Source organism: Myodes glareolus, chromosome 13, assembly GCF_982192425.1.
Source record: "Myodes glareolus chromosome 13, mMyoGla1.1, whole genome shotgun sequence".
NCBI lineage: Eukaryota > Metazoa > Chordata > Mammalia > Rodentia > Cricetidae > Myodes > Myodes glareolus.
In genome coordinates, this window is record NC_142038.1 from 28,893,736 (window position 1) to 28,915,426 (window position 21,691).

Genomic DNA, 21,691 nt, shown 5'->3' on the forward strand with positions numbered 1-21,691 from the left:
AATCAAATAACACGAAACCCCAGAAATTATTTATTATAAAACCCTAATACATTTTTGCTGGCATTCAGGATTGTATATTTCAATAATTCATAAAAATAGAAATGCACTTTAGAAAGATGCATTGGGAAAATCTGCTAAGATGAAAATGTACACTGAGAAGTTTTTCATTGATTACCAATTCAACCTTTTCAAAATAGTCATTATTTCTCATCTAATTCATTAATGGCAGATATATTATATGTTACCTCATGCAACGACTCAAATTGGCTTTAACCGTTTTCTTGTATTCACATCTAAGTAATGAAACTTGATTATAAAATGAGATTGTCAGCCTTGGGGCAGTGGAAATGAGTTTTGAGAAAAGGAAAAGATAGATTTATTTTCCTATGCATACATTTCCATAAAATTTTAATGGGACAGGGATATATTTTGAGATTGTAGAAGAAGAGGAGCTACAAAATAGCTGAAGTACTCGCCATTAAGACTGCTGGCCTGATTTTGATCTCAGGAATGGACATGGCGGAAGGAGAGAAATGACTGTTACAAGTTGTCCTCTGACCTTCACATACTAAAAACTGAGTTAATTTTACAGCTGATCAAATGTGCAACTCTCACATGTAAAATAAATTAATCTGAAGGCAGCCAAGTATTTTTTAATCTCAGGAATCACTTGTATTACAAAAAGCAAGAGGAAGAGTCTCATCTGAGGGGGGAGTGGGAAGGTATGTTTTTATGCTATATTCAACAGGAACTTACATTACCCCGGTCAGTGCTTCAGTAGGAACTTAGGATAGTACTCCGGGAATTTACAACATTATTCTGGTCACTGCTTTCATGGTGCTGGTGGTGGAGACTTAGGACATTCTTCCTGCCACTGCATTCAATAGGAGCTTATAACTTTACTCCTGTCACCTCCATTTTTATCCTAACATAGTCCTTTTGGAAAACTTTTTGATACCTCTGAAGTCTTATTGCACAGACATAGAAGAGTAATTAAGTACCCCCATTCCTTTAACTGAGACATTGTTTATCATATATTTCCTGAAGTCATTTTTATAAATACAACCAAGCACAGGTCTAGATGCCTGCTTTATCTTCATCCATGCCCACTGAACCACTGGTGATGGAACATGACATGATTACTGAGCAACACAGTCATTTAAATAAAACTCACCAGGAAAAGATTTTGGCTAGTGTGTGTGTGTGTGTGTGTGTGTGTGTGTGTGTGTGTGTGTGTGTGTACAGGCCAGACATCCATGCCAAATATCTATTGCTCTCCATGTTATATTTTGAGACCAGGTCTCTCACTGAACCTGATTCAGTTCAGTGAGAACCTGGCAGCAAGACCCAGGGAGCCTCCCCTGCTTGCACACTGATAGGATTATGGTCTAGCTGCCTCTCTAGGATTTATGTGAGTGATAGAGATTTGGACTCAGGACCTTGCGCTTGTGCTGCACTCAGTTGTTGTGAGAACTCCTTCAACCAATAGCCTTTAATATACCGGCATACTTTGTGCATGCAGAGTTGCAGGATGCCTGGAGTTACTGTAAAAGACATTTACCAACAGGGCTCTGGCAGCCTTCCTCAAAAAGCTGGGCAGTGCAGGCACACTCCCAGCACTCGGAGGGCAGAGGCAGGAGGATCTCTGTAAGTTCGAGGCCAGCCTGGGCTACAAGAGCTAGTTCCAGGACAGGCTCCAAAGCTCCATAGAAGCCCTGTCTCAAAAAGCAAAATAAAAATAAAATAAAAGAACAAAAAAAAAAACAAAAGTCTGGGAAGCTGAAAGTCCCCAAAAGGGTGGACACAGTCAAGCTCAGCAAACATAAAGAGCTTGCCCCCTATGATGAGAACTGGTTTTACACATGATTTGCTTTCACAGCAAGGCACCTGTACCAGAGTGGTGGTGCTGGGGTTGGTTCCATGACCAAGATCTATGAAGGATGGCAAAAACACGATGTCAGGCCCAACCACTTTAGCTGAGGCTCCAAGAATGTGGCCCACTGTGTCCTGAAAACGTTGGGAAAGGACCAAGAAGACGGCGACAAGTTAACACCTCAGAGATAGAGAGATCTGGACAGGATCTCTGGAGACGTGGCAGCTGCCAACAAGAAGCATTAGACCCAAGGATGCTGGGTTAATAAATTGCCTCTTTTATTAAAGAAAGAATGTAGGAGGGCCACTATGGTGAGGCTTGAAGTCTAGGGCACAGTGGAGCTGTCGCAGGTGCAGATCTTGGTGGTAGTAGCAAATATTTAAACAAGAACTTTGAAAGCCGAAGTGGGTACCAATTTGTTGGCACAAAAAAGAGTTCCACAGTAGCCTGGACTGGAGTATAACAAAGGTTAATTTATTTGGGGATAAACTCACAGAGTAGTGATCCACAGTCTTCTGTGTGCCCTGGGAACTGGAACAGAATCCAGCAATCAAGAGGCCCGCATGCCCTTTTTGTCTGCATTTATAGTACATGAGATTACATCCAAAGTGGGCCAGTATCTTAAATGTTATTGGCTGAAGAAGTTCCCACAGCATGCAGTTTACCTTACTGATGGAGTCATCTCTCCATCTCCTTGATCAGAATTTTTTTAAACTAAGAGGTTAGCATTAATGAAATTTATACAAATAAGCTTTTGTAACAATAAGATGATTCATCATGGAAGGCAGAGCAGGATAAAGCTTAAAATATTTTATTAGTTCAAATATATCATTTGAAATGAATTATATACTGTGACTTGGATTTCTTAGCTGTGAGAAAACCACAAAAACTCTTCGTTAAACTTGTCATTATCCAGATTCCCTTTTATTAATTATCTATATAGAATGTTTTTGAAAAGTTATGAATTATATGCAATCATCAATAAGTTGTTACTCTTAATTCAAAGATATTTTTATAGAACATATGAGTAAAAGGTTAGCAATCTGTTTCAAAGTCTTGCTTGGATTTTAATTGGAATTCATCATCATAACAATTATATATACCTTCACTGATGGTAACAAACACTTATAGGCATCTTAAAAAAAGAAGAAAATATGTTAAGATTAACATAATATGACTTTTTGATTTGGTTATTGACCAAGAATTAGATACTTACATTCACATTCCTATGTTTTAACAAATATTCCAAGAAAAAGTTCAAAATATTATGAAAATAACATTTTTATAAAGCACTGTGCTTTGCTGATATACACTGAGAAAAGAAAATAGAGTCTAGTGGGTTTCATCTGACTGCCCATAACAACCAACCCTTAGCTTTAAAATAGCCCATACTGAACATAGAGAGGAGATGTCCTATGGCCAGGTACAGTGCTAATGATGGAAAGGACTGAGAGCACAGTGGTAAATAGCCCCCTGAGAAACCCTGATGGCACAGGGATTGAGTTCATGCAGAAATGAAAGCAAGTGCTGGTGTTCCAACTTACTGAGCAAGGAAAAGTGTCCTTGGTCAAGCACTATATATTATAAAAATTATATTATGCTACAGAGGTCTAGATAGAAAGAAGAAACAAAGTCCAAGCTTGAGAACCTAAAATTAAGAACTCACCTATTTCCCACTCTTCATTTTAAAGAGAGTTACAATGAGAATCATGACTTCATTCTATCCACAGATACAGTACATAGACGGGATTCAACTGGGCTTGCAGAAATGGTTGTGTGGCAATATGATATGATAGAGGATAGGCATTGGAATGAGAAGACAACTGTGTGGGTGTGTGTATATCCCCTTATACATATAGGCATGAATATACATGCACAGAGGTACTTCTGAAGGGCTGACGGGACTCAGCTGAGCAAGACTCGAAGCTTAACAGAAAATACTAATGTTCAGAAGTTATGAATCTAGGCTAATTGTTAGAAGGTCAGAGAGAACTGTCAGCTTTCCAACACCCACAGTAATGTACTGAACAAGTTCTTTGCTTCTTCTATGGATTTTAAAAGCACATGAAACTAGGTAGTCGAGATCACTTAGAGCCTGTCAAGGGCGTCTTAGTTTCTATTTTCTTCACAACAGTTCTGCAGAAAGTATCGGGTTACGCTGCCTTTAAAGACAAAGAAGAAAGATTTTAAAAGTTGAACAATATGTTTAAAGTCAGCGCATAATATGGAAAGAGCCAGACACTATCCATCACAAGTCTGTAAAACTGTCTATTCTTAAGCATCATCCTATTTTAACTGTCCATAAAGCTACTCCTATAAAAAAAATCCAAACTCCAATCTAATAAGGCAACCACTAAAATCATAAATGAAGTAGAAAATGAGATACTTGCTTTTGAATCCGACATGACAATATGCTGCTAGTTCCATAAGCACGTATCCTGGAACTTACCCAAATGTTAAAACTTCAAAAAGTATCACACTTGGGAATAAGGTTTTTGTCATGATATTTGCCTTCGAGTCTTACAAAAAGGAAATTTCCACTTGAAAAAAAAACCACATTCATAAGTGTCGAAGTGCGATTTGAAAGGAAATGTTCTGCTCAGAAGTGACAGCAACACTCGGGCTTCAATGCCTACGGAAAGCATTGTGACCTCAGCTCTGAATTCTGTGCTCCTCACGGCTGACATCCTGGCTGGAGATGTGGTAGAGGGGCTATTGTCATCGGTCTCTGAGGCAGATAATAGAGAAGCAGAGAATCGTGATTTCTCTCAGACACAGCAACTCTTGAAATTCAGGCAGCGCCTGCTCTCTGATGTTTGCAGAATTCTTTAACAAACATAATCTCATCAATCCTCATAATAACCTTGAGAGGAAAAGAAATCCCAGAACTTAATGTCCTGCTTTGATTACTATAGCATATTAGACAAGTGAGTCCAGAGGGATCATGATGAAAGAGAGATGAGACAGGGTGTGAGAGATTGGGAGCGGGCCCTAGCCTGCTGGATTCCTGGGTTCCTCCTGATCCTCTGCACTTCTGCATGGCCCCCAACAGATACAGTTGATTTCTCCAGCCTTCTGTCTTTCATTCTTCTCTGAGCCCCACAATACTGATAAAAGCATCAAGCCAGATTAGATGGCATCAGTAAGAACTGTCTGCTGCCTTTTGTATTTTGTATTTATAAGGGCTACTCAGGAGCCCAGAGCTCTTCGCTGGACAAAAGCTGATGATGGTCTTCAACATCACCTATTTGGGATCTGGAGTCAGACAGCCTCATTTAAGATTCTACCAAAACCTCTTATAAATAATTTCCAATTTTGTGGTTTATTTATGATCTCTAAATCTCAGTTTTCTCCCTTATAAATGGGAGCAATATTTCACTGTATTATGGTGAAGATAAAATACACACAAACTGCTTAGCCCTATGACTAACAAAGATTAAGTATTCAATAGATGATAGCTATTATAAGGACGTATTTATACTTTTGCTTTCTTTAGAAATGGTTTTCTTAGGGAGCTTCTATTTATTACATAAAATAGCACTTATGAAATAGTCTCCAATGAACAATTTAGCATTAAACTTATAGATCATACACATACACACAGTAAAACTAGTTAAACTAGTAAAACTCAAAAGGCCATACAAATATGGATACTTCTGAATGATCTTCACTGTACTGAGATTTCTGGGATAATCTCAACTTCTGCATTCCAGTTACTTTAGTTTCCTTTCCTGTGACTGTGATATGTCCGCTGACAAAAGCAAATTAGGGTAGAAGGGATTCATGCCAACTCACGATTTCAGGTTACAGTGCATCACTGCAAAGTTAAAACGGCAGCCTAGTCCCACCCATAATCAAGAGGAGAGAGTGTATCTATGCATGCTTACACACAGGTCCCTCTTTTATTCTTGAGGAGTTTAGAATTCCCTACCTAGGGAAAGGTGTCACCCTCAATGAGTGGTTCTTCCTTTCTCAAAATGGTGATGAAGATAATTCTGAAAGATAGTCCATAGGCTTACCTAAATCATCTACTATTAAGAGTCTCAGTCCATAGACTGACGTAGACCATCAACTACAATGATTCTCAGTCCATAGTAGAACCTAGACCATCAACTACTGAGATTCTCTTTCCAAGGAGAATCTATTCTATACCAAGTTGAAAGTTGAATTATTCATCATGCCCATATGGAGTTTTTTATTTGTTTGTTTGTTTATTATGGATACAGTGTTCTGTCTGTGTGGCTGCCTGCAGGCCAGAAGAGGGCAACAGATTTCATTATAGATAAATGTGAGCAACCATGTGGTTGCTGGGATTTGAACTCAGATCCTCTGGAAGAACAGTCAGTGCTCTTAAATAATGAGCCATCTCTCCAATCACATAGAGCTTCTTTAATCTAAATATAATGCGCTTTAAGTCCAGTTATCCAGCATTTTGTTACCACCAATTACTACACTTTTGTGATATCTTGCCATATTGGTTATTACTGTGGTTCATAGGTGTCACAGCTGGGCAGGACTATTAATTTCTTTCCTCTCTGGGTAGCTTGGGTGGCATTTTCTGGAAGCATGGGAGACTGCAAGGTAGAGGCTTTCAGGTAAGATTTAGCTGAAATAAGACTAGCCCTGTGTCCTAAGAGTGTGGTGTCTTGAGCAATATGGGCTTACTTTCAAGCTCAGAAGGCAAACAAGGTCAACATCAAAAACCTATAATGATTTTGGAATCATTTCAACTGCTCTGACCAACAACTAAAAAGGTGATTATTGTGCCTGGGGTGTTTTTTGGCCTATTATTCAGATGAGGGTCATTGTCAGTTCAAGTGACATAAGTCTTTATAATATATACACATATAAATTGTAGACTATAAATTATGATTCCTTGAGCTTCATCAGACAACCTTTCTGTTATTTGCCCCTCATCCCTCGTTTCCTTTGTTGAATTCCCTCCTCTTCTCCCATTTGGATCCTTCTCTCCAGTTTTCCATTTCCCTTTCATATCACCAATCTCCTGCTACTACCCAATCAAGCTCTCCACCAGCAGCGTCCTTTTCTGCTTTCCTTGTTTCTGTGGTCATTCTGTATTGTATACTCAGATCTGTCTGAAGATATGGAGCTATGAAAGCAAATAAGAGAGAACAGGTAACTACTCAACAAAAGTAGAATAATGCCTGGTACTAGAGAATTACCCAACTTCTGAGGGTTAGTAGGCTGTGGATAGTAGGAGAGATTTTACTACTGTCACTATTCTAAACTAGTATAATTCCTAACTACCTTTTAAATCCTATCATTACACCCATAGGTAAATGTAGCTCCCACCCATCATTAAAGAAGCTTGTCTTTAGAACAAATGGGGACCATCACAAAACTTTACAACTGGACACTGTCCACATCAACAGATTGTGTGGAGTCCAGCCCCACTGGATAAATCTATATCACCGCTCCTGAATCTATAACTAAGGTAACATCGAAGAATAGTGATATTTTATTTGTGTTTTAAAAATAAAGCTTGCCTAAAGATCAAAGAGCAAAGTTAGCTGCACTAGTCAGCGATACAAACCAGGCAGTGGTGGCACACACCTTTAATCCCAGCAGCCACACTAGTTAGCCATGGAGCCTGTGTGGTGGTGATGCACACCTTTAAGCCCCAGAACTAGAGAGGAATATATGGTGGAAGGAGACAAGAAGTCGTTCTCGTTTAGTCTGGAGATTTCATAGAGGTAAAAATCTCTAGTGGTTTGACTGCTTTGCTTCTCTGATCTTCAGGTTGAAGCCCAATATCTGTCTCTGGGTTTTTATTGACCATACTAAATCAAAGAATAGGAGAGAGAGAGAGAGAGAGAGAGAGAGAGAGAGAGAGAGAGAGAGAGAGAGAGAAAGGATCATAACATCTGCTGTGGGACTGCTTCTCTTGTAAAGAGATGCATATGCAAATCTTGCACAATGAAAACATCAATAAACATGGCAATGCAGAAGGTGGGAAATCTTATGGAATCCCACTCCTACTTTAGACACAGACCTATAAACACTTGCTGACAGCTGAGAGAGGGATGAGCCCTTTAATTGGTTAACCAATACAAAGCAGTCAACCCTGAAACCTTGTACACACAAACAATAAAAATGGCCTTGTACATTTATATATTTATTCATACTTATACTTTCTTACTTATTATTATCTGATAATGCAAATATATATATACCACAAAATATATATATATACCTACATATGTACACACACACACACACACACACATGATCAAAGAAAAATAGGCTATCCATTGGAGAGTGATGAGCGCCATGGAAGGAGCTAGAGGGAGCAGACTTGGTAGAGGTTGGAGGGGGACAGGGGGAAGTGATGTAGTTATAATTTAATTGAAAATGTGGAAAGAGATAGGGAAAATAAAGAAAACAAAATAAAACACACACTGAAAAAGGCTCCCCAACTTCTGCCTTTCCCTTCTCACTGCAGGGAATGAACTCCCCTAGTTTACATAGGGCATGCAGGAGCCCAGGACTGCACTTCCTCCACACTTGAGTCGGTTCTGAGGCTCCCAAAGATGTCTTAGCTTCTGGCAGTCAGTAGCCATCCTACGATGTCTCACTACTAATAATACAGCAGATGATTGTGCTAACTGGCGTTCCTCTTGTATTCTCAGCATACACTCCAGCCACATGCAGGTACTCTGGATGAGCTTCCTTCATCCCTATTAATGAGCATTTTTCTACTTCAAAAGCTTCACTACAAGAAAAGACTACTGGCTATCCCACAAGACTTCTCCCCAAAGTTCCACAAAAATCTCAGCAGTAGGAATGTAAGTTATGGTTCTTTGTTAATTCCAAGTGTAAACTTGGAGAAAAAGAAAAATCGTATCTGTATAGCTAAATATATACATTATTTCTTTAAAGAAATTTTTAAGTATGCATGTAGGAACATTTCCAAGCATATTAATCTCAAAGAAATGTTAAATCATTTAAGTGTGAAATTAAGATCAAGCATTCATGCATTCATTATCGTCTATACACAAACATTTCTCACTGTTTTACTCCAGAAGATTTAGGAAACTCAAATGAAAAGAAATCGTTCTTTTCCTTAGGGATTTATAAGCTAAATAAGGAATCAAAGTTTGTTCTCAAATAATTATAATGTGATGTGGAGTGTGATAGAGTCACAGAGAATATAAAAACTAAGAGTCCTGAGATTACACAGAGAGATTTGATTGTGATCGGGAATGCTGGCTTTTAGAAGTGGGATTGAAGGTAAATAGTAAAGAAACACAGACAAGGCAGCAATAACCAAAGTCATCTCCCCACAGCTTTCAGAGTCAATGTGGAATAAGGGAACTCTGGACAATATCAGTCATGCCTGAGGGAAGGGCTGTTGTTGCAGAGGGCACCTCTGAGAGGTGGAGAGTATGTTGCAGGAAGGCAGCCAATGCTGCACAATTCCATGCATGTCATAAGTCAGTATCCATATGAACAATGAGGAAAGGCTTACTCGCTGCAAAGATATTGAGCACTGACAGCTGGGCAGATGATGATGCCCTTAAACATGAAGATGAGATCAAATAAAACAATATCTCAAAAAAGATAAATTTGAGTGGTATATCATGAATTTGAAATATTGGAATAAGCAGTAGAAATTATCCCAGGTAATATGAGTGGATTCCAGGGGTCAGCAATGATCTCAGGAGGTGTGTGCCTGACATGATCTTATGCCATGCACATGGTCCTTTTCTTTCTGGAGATCTTCCCCAAGCCATTTGTATTTTAGCATTTATCTTTTCTTTTATGGACAGAACAAAATGCTAAACAGTTTGAGGTTATGATATTTTTTTTAAAAAAATCTGACTCTCAGATTGAGCAGGTTTTATTTATTTGTTTGGGAAATAGATATTTATGAAAGAAAGAAAAGAAGGAAAAAAGGAGAGAAGGAAGGAAGAAATTGTAAAATTCTGCCTCTGTATTCTGCATAATACCTACAGAATATCTCACATAAGTAACAGCTGCTTGAGAAGTAACAGTTTGAATGAGTGGAAAAGGAAAGAACTCTCACTATATTATCTATGAAACATGAGCAGAAGGCATTGAACATAGCCAAACAGGAGTAATTTTGGCAACATGAATGCAATTGCATAAGCTGAAGTAAATAAAATGTATGTGAACACACCAATATCTTTGAATTTCATATTGCTTCTTCTGAGTTATCACTACATTTCAATTAGTTATAAAATATTCTGAATACATGAATGTTCAACAAGCAAAATCTCTATTAAAATAATTTGACTCAGAGTTGTAATAAAAGTGCTTGAGTTTTATCACAAGGGTTGATTTTTTTTATGCATAGTTACATACTAAGGTTGACTAATATTTTCTTCCTTTGGCCTTTAAAACAAAACAAAAAATAGTGATTTTTATAACAAATGGTGCAACATTCTGAATGAGTGAAAAGTTCTACAAGTACAAACCCTTTATTCTGGTGAATCCTCACGATAGTCCAGTAAGTGGGATTCTGATTCCATTTACAAATGATCAAAATACAGATAACATACACAATTACATGACTATTCAAAGCTTGAATATGCTTATCATGTATTTATTTATTTAAATGTAAATGTCCATTTTCAGAAATGTGATTCTCTTATGTCTTTGGTGTTCAAGCCAGGATTCCAGTTCCATACAATAAGCACTGAATTTTAAATATAGTGATGATGTAATTGGGAGTAGCAGTGTTCATTATGTGAGTCTGAGGTTAATGGAAAAGTGAAAACAGAACAATCAATCTTAAAACTTTTAACAAGTTATTTTCTTTTCCCAAGAGCATTGCCAGAAAATATCTATTTTTAGAACTAGTAAATACTCAAATTCCAGATGTCATGGGGGTGTGAACATCACATAAAAAGTATAATTTATAAAATGTCAAGACATTATTTTCATTACTTCCTAGATATTGTGAGCTAATTTGATAATAATAAATGTATACTCTCAATTCCCTGTTTTATTCAAATTTATATGATCCTAACAGCTTTGTTCTACAAAGAATTTACAACACTGGGGCTGGAAAGATGACTCAGTAGTTAAGAGCACTTGCTGTTCTTGCAAAGACCTGGGTTCATTTCCTAGCACCCTATCAAGTGGCTTTCAATTCTCTGTTTGGTTTCGGAGGTTCTTCTGTTTACGTGTTTATTTTATTGGTTAATGAATGAAGAAAACAGGCTTGGCCTATAGCATGGGTGGAGGATGGCAGAATCAGAGAGAAGTCATGGGGCTGCCAGAGTCAGATATGCCGGATCTTTGCCTGTAAGCCACTGCCACGTGGTGATATACAGATTGATTAGAAATGGGCTTAATTAATATGAGTTAGCCAACAAGAAGCTAGAGCTAATGGGCTCAGTAGTGTTTTAATTAATATAGTTTCTCTGTGCTTATTTTGGTTCTCGGCAGCTGGGATGGACAAGTGGCCTCCTCCTACATCTGTCACTCCAGTTCCAGGGGATTTCCAACCCTCTTCTGGAAGCTGAGGGCACCGCACACAGGTGGCACACATATAAACAAGTGGAATTTATGTTCTATCTTCTGGTAGGTAGTTGATGATTTCTTTGTTACAAGGAGTTAAGCTTTATAATATGCCTGCTTGCATGATACCTCTTTTCTGTGTGTGTCTGTGCCAGCTTGACTCAAGCTACAATCATCTGAGAATCTGAGAAGAGGGAATTTTAATTGATAAAATGCCTCCATCTGACTGTCCTGTAGGCAAATCTGTAAGGGCTTGTTACAGATTAATGATTGATGAGAAGGTCCAGCCCACTTGGGTGGTGCCACCCCTGGAAAGGGGGTCTTGAGAGGTGTAAGGAAAAGTAGCAGAACATTTACCTGAGGAGCAAATCAGTAAGTAGGTCCCTACACGGACCGTGCTTCAGTTCTTTCCCAGACTTCCCTCAAAAATGTACAGTGACTGGAACGTGTAAGCCAAATCAACTCTTTCCTCCCCCACGTTGCTTTTGGTTATAGTGGTTTATCACTGCAATAAAAAGCAAACTAAGGATCCTGTTTTTTCAAAACAAAAACCAAAACAGTTAAATTGTCCAGTATTACAACATATCAAAAGAATGCACAGGGTCAAGTCAAAAGGTCTGAGCTCCAACTTAGAGGAATATTGTTTATTTCAGACTAGCTCTTGAGAACTGGAGCTCACATTAGACTCAGAGTCTCATTCCTCCTGTCTCTGGCAAGAGAGATGGGCTCTTCTCTGAAGTGTGCCTTGAAAGTTATATAGTTAAAAATGGCAAAAATACTTGAAAATTAAATAAAATATATTGTAACATGAAAATGCAGGAAAGCTTTCCATGGTAGTATATACTTGTAATCCCAGCACTAATAAGTTGGAGAATCAAGAGTTCAAGGTCTGCCTTGGCTACATTGTGAAGTTGAGGATAACCTCTGCCTCATGAGACCCTAGCTAAAGAAGAAGAAGAAAGAAAAACTGGGGAATGTTATTATTGTTGATTTCACTGACATTTTTGCTAAGAGTGGTATTTTTTTCTTGCAGTCTTCCTTTCTGTATTTATGTTCATGTTGCAGGAGTTGGGGTAGGGTGTGTGTGTGTGTGTGTGTGTGTGTGTGTGTGTGTGTGTGTGTGTGTGAAGCCTCAGATGTTACTTACTTTGTTTGTTTTCAAACAGGGTCTCTTATTTGATCTAACGCCCTCTAAGAAGGGTAGATCAGTAGTAGGAGGGAGGCTAAGCTGGCTGGCTGAGAGCTTCACAGATAACCTACCCAATATTATATTTATTAGTGCATGGCCACACCTTGCTTTTTGAGGTGGGTTCAGGGGATTGCACTCTAGACCTCACATTTTCACAGCAAGGACTTTACTGTCTGAGCCATCTCTCTAGCATGCTTTTGTAACTATTTCAAGAGGAAAAACAATAAATAGGTATGTTTATGGAACACAATAGAATGTTTCGATCCCTGTCCATGCTGTGGAATTATATCAGCTTATATTTCCGAAGGAATGAAGAGCTTACTATTATTCCTTTAGTAAGGATATTGTATATTCTTTTTTTATGTATTAAAAATTTCCACCTCCTCCCCGCCTCCCTTTTCTCTCCCCCTCCCCACCTCCCCCTCCCTCTCTAGTCCTAAGAGCAGTCAGGGTTCCCTCCCCCGTGGGAAGTTCAAGGTCCTCCTCCCTCCATCCAGGTCTATAAAGGTGAGCATCCAAACAAACCAGGCTCCCACAAAGTCAGTCCATACAGTAGAATCAAAACCCTTCTTTCATGCACATAGCATCGTTATCAAGTCTGCACATGATGCTGCCCTACAAACCTTCACTGACAGAATTCCTCCTGTCTAACTGGCCATCTACCCCTTCTCCAACCACTGTCTTTCCCCCACATCTTCTCTTTTCCATCAACATCTGGCAACCATATTTCTTCTTCCTACTAGTTACACCAGGTCGGATTCCACACTCAAACTATTTCACACAGTATTGCCTTTGTGCTTCTGACTTGTTTCACCTAGCATACTGTTCTGTTCATGTAGCCACAAATGACAAACCCCCACCTGCGTTTTCCTGTCTTCAGTTTTAAATCTGTATAATATTTCACTTTTATGGACTAAAACGATTAATATTGTTGAAATATCTATAATACCTAAAACAAGTTACAGCTTGTATGTGCTTCATATAAAATTCCAATGGCATATTGCTATAAATAGAAAAAAATTATAAAAATTCTCATGGAGATGCAGAAGTTTAAATAACTAAAGCAATCTTGTGAGAGGATATAGAGCAGATATACTAACTTCCATGATTTTAAAATCTACCATGAAACTGATATTTCAAATTATACATATATATATATATATATATATATGACAAAGATACAGCAATTAAGTACTTGATGACAGACACAAAACACACACACCAATAAATTTAAATAATTATACCAGAAATAAATTCACACATATATAATAAAATGATTCCCTTTTTTACATAAAAGCCAATAAAAAGCTTTAGAAAATAATTTTTCTTCAGTAAGAGTTTGAAAATCTAGCTATCCAGACACAGAAGGATACAATTAGAACATTACCTATTACTACATACCCTTACAACAATTAATGGTGGATTATGACTCAAACCCACCTGAATCTATAAAACCACTAAAGAAAAAAGAAAAGGTTTTACGACACCTGTATACACAATGACTTCTTGCAAATAACTCTGAAAATATAGATGCCAACATAGAAACGGATGAAGGAAAACATGAGCAGCTATGAGGCTCCCCCTGGAAAACAGACAGCTACCACCGTGGAGGCAGAAGCCTTGATGCAGGAGGTGAGCGTCCGAACTGTGGTCCGGAAAGAGGCTAACATATAAAGAAGTCAAGTCGCAGCAAGAAAACAAATAACCTGACGGAAAATGCATCTGAAGGACCTGAAAGGACATTTGAAAAGTGTTCTGTATCTCAAATCACCAACAAGAAAAAAATTAAAACCAAAATTACATGTTATGCGACGTCTTTTAGAATGTCTTACAGAAAGGACAAATAATAATAGACATGGACTGGCAAGGATGTGGGAAAAGGGAAAGACTTTTACAGTGATTATGAAACTGTAAATTTGCATAGGTGTTTCAGAAAGTAATATATAGATTCCTCAAAAACCTTAAAGTAGATCAGCCACCAGGTCCAGAAGACACACATTTGGGTATTCAGCCATTAAGAATGAATCAGGCTACTTGTGCACCAAGTTCATGCATCATTCCTTCCATGGTCCTCCATAAATGAATGAAGTGTATGAAGAAAACATGGTGCACACATGTGTACAGACAAGAGGGAGGCTTGTCTAGTCAGCCACCCTTTGTTGTTTTCTATGATGTTAAATTAAACTCCCTTTTGACACAGACCTGGGTTTCTATTCATTTATTTATTGTGTCCAAAATGTTCCGAGAATGCATCCACATATTTTCACAGCATACAAATATCATTTGGAAATGTATTTGGACGAACATCTCTATTTCCATGCAAAGTTCTAAATGTAAAGTTATAGGCTTCCAGGCACTACCTAATATTTTAAATGATGATTTTGACTTCTACAATACAATTTATGAAACTGTGCCTTTATTACTTCCCCAATTAGTTAATAAATAAATGTGCTTATAAAGCTATGTGCTGTCTCAGAGATGTTATAACAGAGAGAATACTTTATTGTTTTCATTCATTGACAAAGCTGGACACGAGACTGTGTGCTACACAGCAGAGCTGCCCTTATCTTAAAAGTCCCTCTTGTCGTTCTATGACACTAAATGGCAGAGCCATATACATGAATGGACCCAATGAACAAGGCGTTTATGTCTACGGACCTTCAGGCTATTTCTTTTGCAATTAAAAATGGAACTAGAGCAGCAAGAATATTTTTTTCCGTTAGACTTGTTTATTCAAGTATCCGAAAACACTCTTTCCACTTCCTCCCCTCCTCCCAATACCCTCCCGCTCCCCCCACTACCCCCACTCCCTCTCCTCCTCCCTCACCATTCCCCAGAGAGTCAGGGTTTCCTGCCCTGTGGGAAATCCAAGTTCCTCCCCCCCCTCCAGGTCCAGGAAGGTGAGCATTCGGACAGGCCAGGATCCCAAAAAGGCAGTCCATGCAGACGAAACAAGACCCAGTGCCATTGTCAATGGCTTCTCAGTCCTCATTTGGACCTTGGGGGCTCAGTCAGCCCCCATGTCAACCACATTCAGAGAGTCCGGTTTGATCTCATGCTCGTTCAGTCCCAGTCCTGCTGGCCTTGGTGAACTCTCATTCGATCAGACCCCTTGCATCAGTGGGTGAACGCACCCTTCGCGGTCCTGACTTCCAGTGCTCCAATGTGGGTCTCCGTCTCTATCTCCATCCATCGTCGGATGAAGGCCCCCTCTGATTTTGCATATCACCACAGAACCTTCATATGGCGATGGATGGAGATAGAGACAGAGACACATATTGGGACACTGGAATTAACTCCCTAGGCCCAAATGAGAGGCAGAGGGAGGGAGATCGTGAGCAAGGAAAGCAAAATCAGAGCAGCAAGAATTTTGCAGCTCTTAGCTATGTTCATTTTGCACCAGTTTCACCTGGGCTGCTGTTGATATTTGCCTTATATTTAAAAAGTCTTTTTTCTTAATTTTTTAATTATGTATGTGTGGGGGCGTGGACAAGTGATCGGTGAGTGCAGTGCCAGCCAAGGGCAGAAGATGCTGTCAGATCCCATGGAGCTGGGGCTACAGGTACTTGTGAGCCATAACACATTTGTGCTGGCAGCTAAACCTGGGTCCCCTTGAAGAGCTAGTGTGCTTGAAAACCAACGACTGAGTCCTCTCTCCAGCTCCAAGATTTATTTAACTGCCATTAATGCTTTAACAGTACAAATATCAGTAAGTTTATCAAAATTGTGATAACTGAATTTATTTCTGCATCACTGTAATATATATGATAGGAGGCAGGCATTTAGCCGCATAATTGAATACTGGCCTTAGAATTATTTTCTCATTTAGGCAGTCAACTGTGTTTAGTCGTTTTATTGTTACAGTGCTAAACTATGAACTCCATAGTTAATTAAACTTTTACAACTGGAAAATGTTTTTGTTTTATGTTTTTAGGTCAGCAAAATCCACAGAAAGTTTATTGATATGCATAAGGGAAATCTGGCCTCGGATTTTGCTGCCTCTTCAATTACATTTTCCATCCGTAGGTTAATTAAGGCCTAGACTGACAAATGGAAAATACGGATCTTTTATGGCGAGATGCTTACAGATAGGAAGGTATACACATGATAGGCATAGTTCACCTATTTATTCATTTATTAAAAGAAACTGAGTTATAGACGGGTAGCTGATGCTGGTGATGTCAAAGAAGCAAACCCAAGTCTCCTTCACCAACAGGGCTGTTTTATAGTAACTCTGGAACTTTTTCTTTAAGTAGGTGAAAGATCAGATCTTTATGCCAGAACCTAGGAGTGGTGGGCTAGGAACAAAGTGACTGCAGCCATCCCACAGTGCACGGCTGATGAAGGATTTTAGAAAGTATCTCTAGCATCACGCTGTTCAGAACAGTCCTTCCTAAGGACACACCAGTACTCACTTTCTATGAACTGGCTCCATACTTTCTGTCTAGACTTCTGTGGTTTGGCACTCCCTTGTCCTGCTGCATCACTCAGGGATGTCCCAGGAGCTTGCCACACTCTTCCATATTAGGAAGAGAGCAGCAGTTTTGTTACATAGCCCTTTTTGAATTTTAGGAGTGGAGTGTGTTTTTTGAGTGGTTTTCCTGGTGAAGACTAATGAACAGGAAAGTAATACAATAGAGGTAGCCCAGCTGGCAAGCAGGTGGACTGTGTTGCTCCACCATGGGGACACTCCAGTAATTATAAAATCCTCTGAAAATGAAACAGACACGTCATGAATTTTCCATCTTGTTTTAAAAATATCTTGGGAAATTTAAATGTATTCAGCTCTTTCACTTGCAATTATAGGGTTCATTAACAGTAACGACAGGTTCTCTGCATATTTTGGTCAAACCAAAGTCCCGGCTGAAAGACCAATAAGAAAATACAAACTCGGTATAATGAAATATGGAAACAGGGCAAGTGGAGAAAGGGGTAGGAGCGTGCGCTGACAACTTAAATTTATAGAGAATACATTTCTTACAGCTGCTTGGACTTTACATGCTGAGTATTGTGGAATAGGATAGTCTTCTTTCTATGTGTTGCTTTCATTGTTTAAATAAAGAAAACTGCCGCGTCCTTTTGATAGGGCAGCCCTTAGATGGGTGTGGTAGACAGAACAGAATTCTGGGAGGCAGGCAGTGTGGCAAACACCATGAATCTCCGGCCGAAAGGGATGTAGATTAGGATCCTTGCCAGTAAGCCACAGTCACATGGTGATACACTGATTTAAAAGAAATGGGTTAATTAAGATGTGAGAATTAGCCAAGAAGAAGCTAGAGATAATGGGCCAGACAGTGTTTAAATGAATACAGTTTCTGTGTAATTATTTTGGGTGTAAGCTAGCCGGGCAGCAGGATGCAGCCCGCCGCTCCACATTACAACAGTATTGAGTTATTTGTTGGGACGTTTGTGCAGAGAGATGAGCATTGCACTTTGCAGACTGAAACTGTAGTTGGAATTCACTTTCTATAAAGGTCTGTATTATTTGTAGGCGCCTGGACCACATTAAGACATTCCACAGTGTTGCATCATGATATGCGAGAAAACCAAAGAGGAGTGGCGCACAGTCTGTGTCTTTGAAATCATAGGCAAGTAAAAAAAGTAAGAACCAGATAGACAAACAGCCCTGTCACTCATCCCCACCCTTTGTCCTCACCATTCATCGCACCTCTTGTTCAAACTAGTTTCCTCTGACGAAAATGTTTTCCCAGGCTCTTCTCCAGGATGGCTATTCCCTCTCCCCAAAGCTTAGTATCACAAAGTACCAACTTGAGGATACTTCTCTCTTCTAGCTAATCGGATTCCCTACAGCATTAAAAACTCAGTTTTGAATTCGATATTCTCAGATTATATCACTGTCCAATATGTCAAATCCGAGACTCTGTCATTAAAGTCTCAAAAAAAAAAGTCAGCTGTTAAGAATCTTCAAGAAAGTCCCAATTCTTTGGCGTATCACACCCACACCAATCATTCTGTCCACACTGTACTTTCAAGTCTTAATCTCCACATCTCCCATGATCTAACAAGTTTTCCCTCTGTACAACCTCAACCCTTCACTACTAGGGAATTTTCTATGCTTTATTAAAGTCAGTGTATCCTTGCCACGGTCTGTTTCCATTAGCCTGCCCTACAACCATCATCTTCTTTCATTCCGTCTTGCCCAAACCCGTCAGCCTTTCTAGGACCCACAGCCAGTGAAGCTAGTCACCCCTCTATTAATGTTTCAGAACCTATGGCCCATCATTACAGTGTCTTGTCATTGACCCTGTTGTTACTTCTACTCTCTTGATTCATCTGCTCACTATTAAAAAATCCATGACTAAATCCAATGGTTTACTTACTTTCTGGTACAAGAGAACCAAAGGATAGACAACAACAAAAATATTCCAAACCAAACCCTGACTCCAGCGTCTTCCTTTAACTTTGGCTCTATCGCTTCAGTTAATCAGGCCAACCAGAAAAGAACTTTAGTTCTCTGTTTCTCCTGTTTTATTTATTTCAGCAGGAAATTATAATGACTTTCTTTAAAGCGTACTCCTCACAGTTAATCACTATTTACCACTTGTACCATGCCAGTGCATGCCATCGTTATGTTCCTTGTGGGTTAAAGGATGGCTATTCCATACGTCTTCCTTTGTCCTCACTATCTTCAACATATTGTCCCCTACTGCTATTCTTGTTCTTTGCCCAAAAGTCATAGTAGCTTTTTTATTATTTTTATAATAAAACAAGAATAAGTCATAACATTTGACATGTTCCTTGATCTGGAATGTCTTTACCTAGAAGGTTACATGGTTTATATTTCAGGCCCAATGTTATTTACACTGTCACAGTTTAAAAAAAAATTGACCCAATAAATTAGTGAGAAGACAGGAAGAATATGTGGGTAGTCTATTTAGCTAGTAAGAATAAAACCAAGGGTAGAAGGACCAAGTAAGCTGTAAGAAGCTGTGAAAAATTCAGGGAGAGGAGTATCATGGAAACACCTGTGAAGATTTCTCTAATTAGGGGAAACATCTTTCCAGACAGATGGATCCAGTGGTTTCAGAGTCAGATCAGACAGCACTACATGTCTGAGTCATACAGCCTTCCAAATTCAGAATCCATGCTTTTCATGAAAGCATATGGTAGTAGCTATTGGATGCCCCTAAAGCACTCATTTAGACACTGACCAGATTACTTGTAAAATGCATTTATTTTTTACCATATACCAATATGCCATCATTATTGTTATAATTGAACAATCTTGGATTTGGCTTCTAGGCAAAAAAAAAAATGTGCTACTTAATAATGTAAGTATGTTAATCATGATACATTGACATTTTGTAAGCTGAAATTTTGGCCATCTCTTAAATACACATTATTAGTTTTTTCAAAGAAAATATTTCTCGTCAAGGAACTGACTAACCACTGATAACAACATATATAAGTCCCAAACTCATACCACAGCGAGTTCCAAAGCAGAAGTCCCTTTGTAGGGACAGTCCTGTATGTGTGGTGACAGCTAGTAGCTTCTGCCTCATCATTCTCCAAGGTGATTGCCATTTCTGATGTGATGAACGTCTCTGGGGAGATCCTGCATTCGTAAGAGAGTAGCAGACAGACTAGGCTGCTGAATGTGCTATTGAATCCTGGGTCAAGTGGCAAAGCAAGAATCTGAAATAATCCATGGCTGTAAGACATGAAGGAAACCAAAACATTCAGGCAGGAAAATTAGAGATGGCTTCAGGAAGGAGGTCATTGAACTGTTTTTGGAGATCACTATTTGCGAGTTTTCATAAGCTGATAATAAAGGTAATAAAATAACTTTTCACACCTACAGCCAGTACAGCTTGTGATAACAGGACAAAAAAAGGAGAGATGCAGGTAGGAAGATAAACAGGTGTTAAATCGCCAAGTTCTAGCACGACACAATGAAATAAGTTACTTATGGTAGCATGTCATGGAGACGAATCCAGCACCCCCAACTATGCTGTCAATGGATCTGGCACAACCTCATTCAACACCAAGTCATAGAGGACACTCTAGATGACTATCACAGACACCAGGTGCTCAATGATGATGTGAGTGTCAGAATAGTGAGGCTTGTTCCGGCCCTGGGCTTCCGTTTTTTGTTTTGTTTTGTTTTTGTTGTTGTTGTTTGTTTTGTTTTTTGTTGTTGTTGTTGTTTTTACCTTGACTAAGCTGAACTTGACCATTTAGAGAAAGGACTCCTTATTTCTTCTTAGACATCATCGATGGTAGAATGCAAATCACCAAGTTTATGGAAGTTAGAAGCAGACAGTAAAATAAAGAGGTAGAAATAAGTGTAAAATTAACAGCTGGAATTCTCAAATGTGCTAGACTTGGGCTTGTCAAGTGTATTCCCTTGGGGTAATTAACTCCTACCATGTTAAATATTCCAATTCAAGTTTTTGTTGAAAAAATTAAAGTGTAGAAATAAACCTGAACTTACAAGAATGTTTTGCAAGCTCAGATTTCATCTCCGTTACTAATTGTGGCTCCACAGTAGCTCTTAATATTCAAAACTGAGTGCCCAGCCAAGAACGTCTCTGTTTCCTTCACACTGTTTTATTTGAAGTGTAGTAATGATTATAGACTCGGAGTGTTCTGGAAAACACCCAGTATATTAGTATATATTATCAGCAGGAATAGAAGACCTTGCCCAGAGACTCAATAACCACTTATGAAATGATAATTAAAGAAAGAAAGGCAGTTAGCCATATTTAAAATGGCGTTGTGATGATCAGAATATATGACGGAAACAGTTTAAAGAAAAAAAAAGGCTGGTCTGAAGAAGCATGGAGAAATGAGAGCAGACTTTTTGGTCTTTTTTGTTGGTGTAGTCTCAAGACATGTGTATCCAAGTTTCGGCTTATTTTCCATGGTAGGAGCCATGGAACAATGTGTTAATGCCACATAAGTGAAAGCACATTGGGAAGATGTTGAGATAATACAAAGCAGCCTGAATAAGGACATTGTTTGGGATTAGGAAAATTGTGGGTGCTAAACAAATGTGACAGGGGAGGAAATTGTGATGCAGATAGTTCGGGTAAGAAAGCTGGCATTTCACCAAACAGAAAGTCGATGAATGAATACAATTAAACAATAATGTTAGACAG

At 38.9% G+C, this 21,691-nt stretch overlaps 1 protein-coding gene and 1 pseudogene across 1 annotated transcript in view; one reads left to right on the top strand and one right to left on the bottom strand.

Moving 5' to 3' along the window:
- Chsy3 (chondroitin sulfate synthase 3) overlaps positions 1–21,691 on the bottom strand; it is a 235,008-nt gene that overhangs the window by 92,354 nt on the left and 120,963 nt on the right. The gene's annotated exons all lie outside the window — the stretch shown is intronic.
- Positions 1,532–2,118, top strand: LOC125390450 (small ribosomal subunit protein eS19-like; annotated as a pseudogene).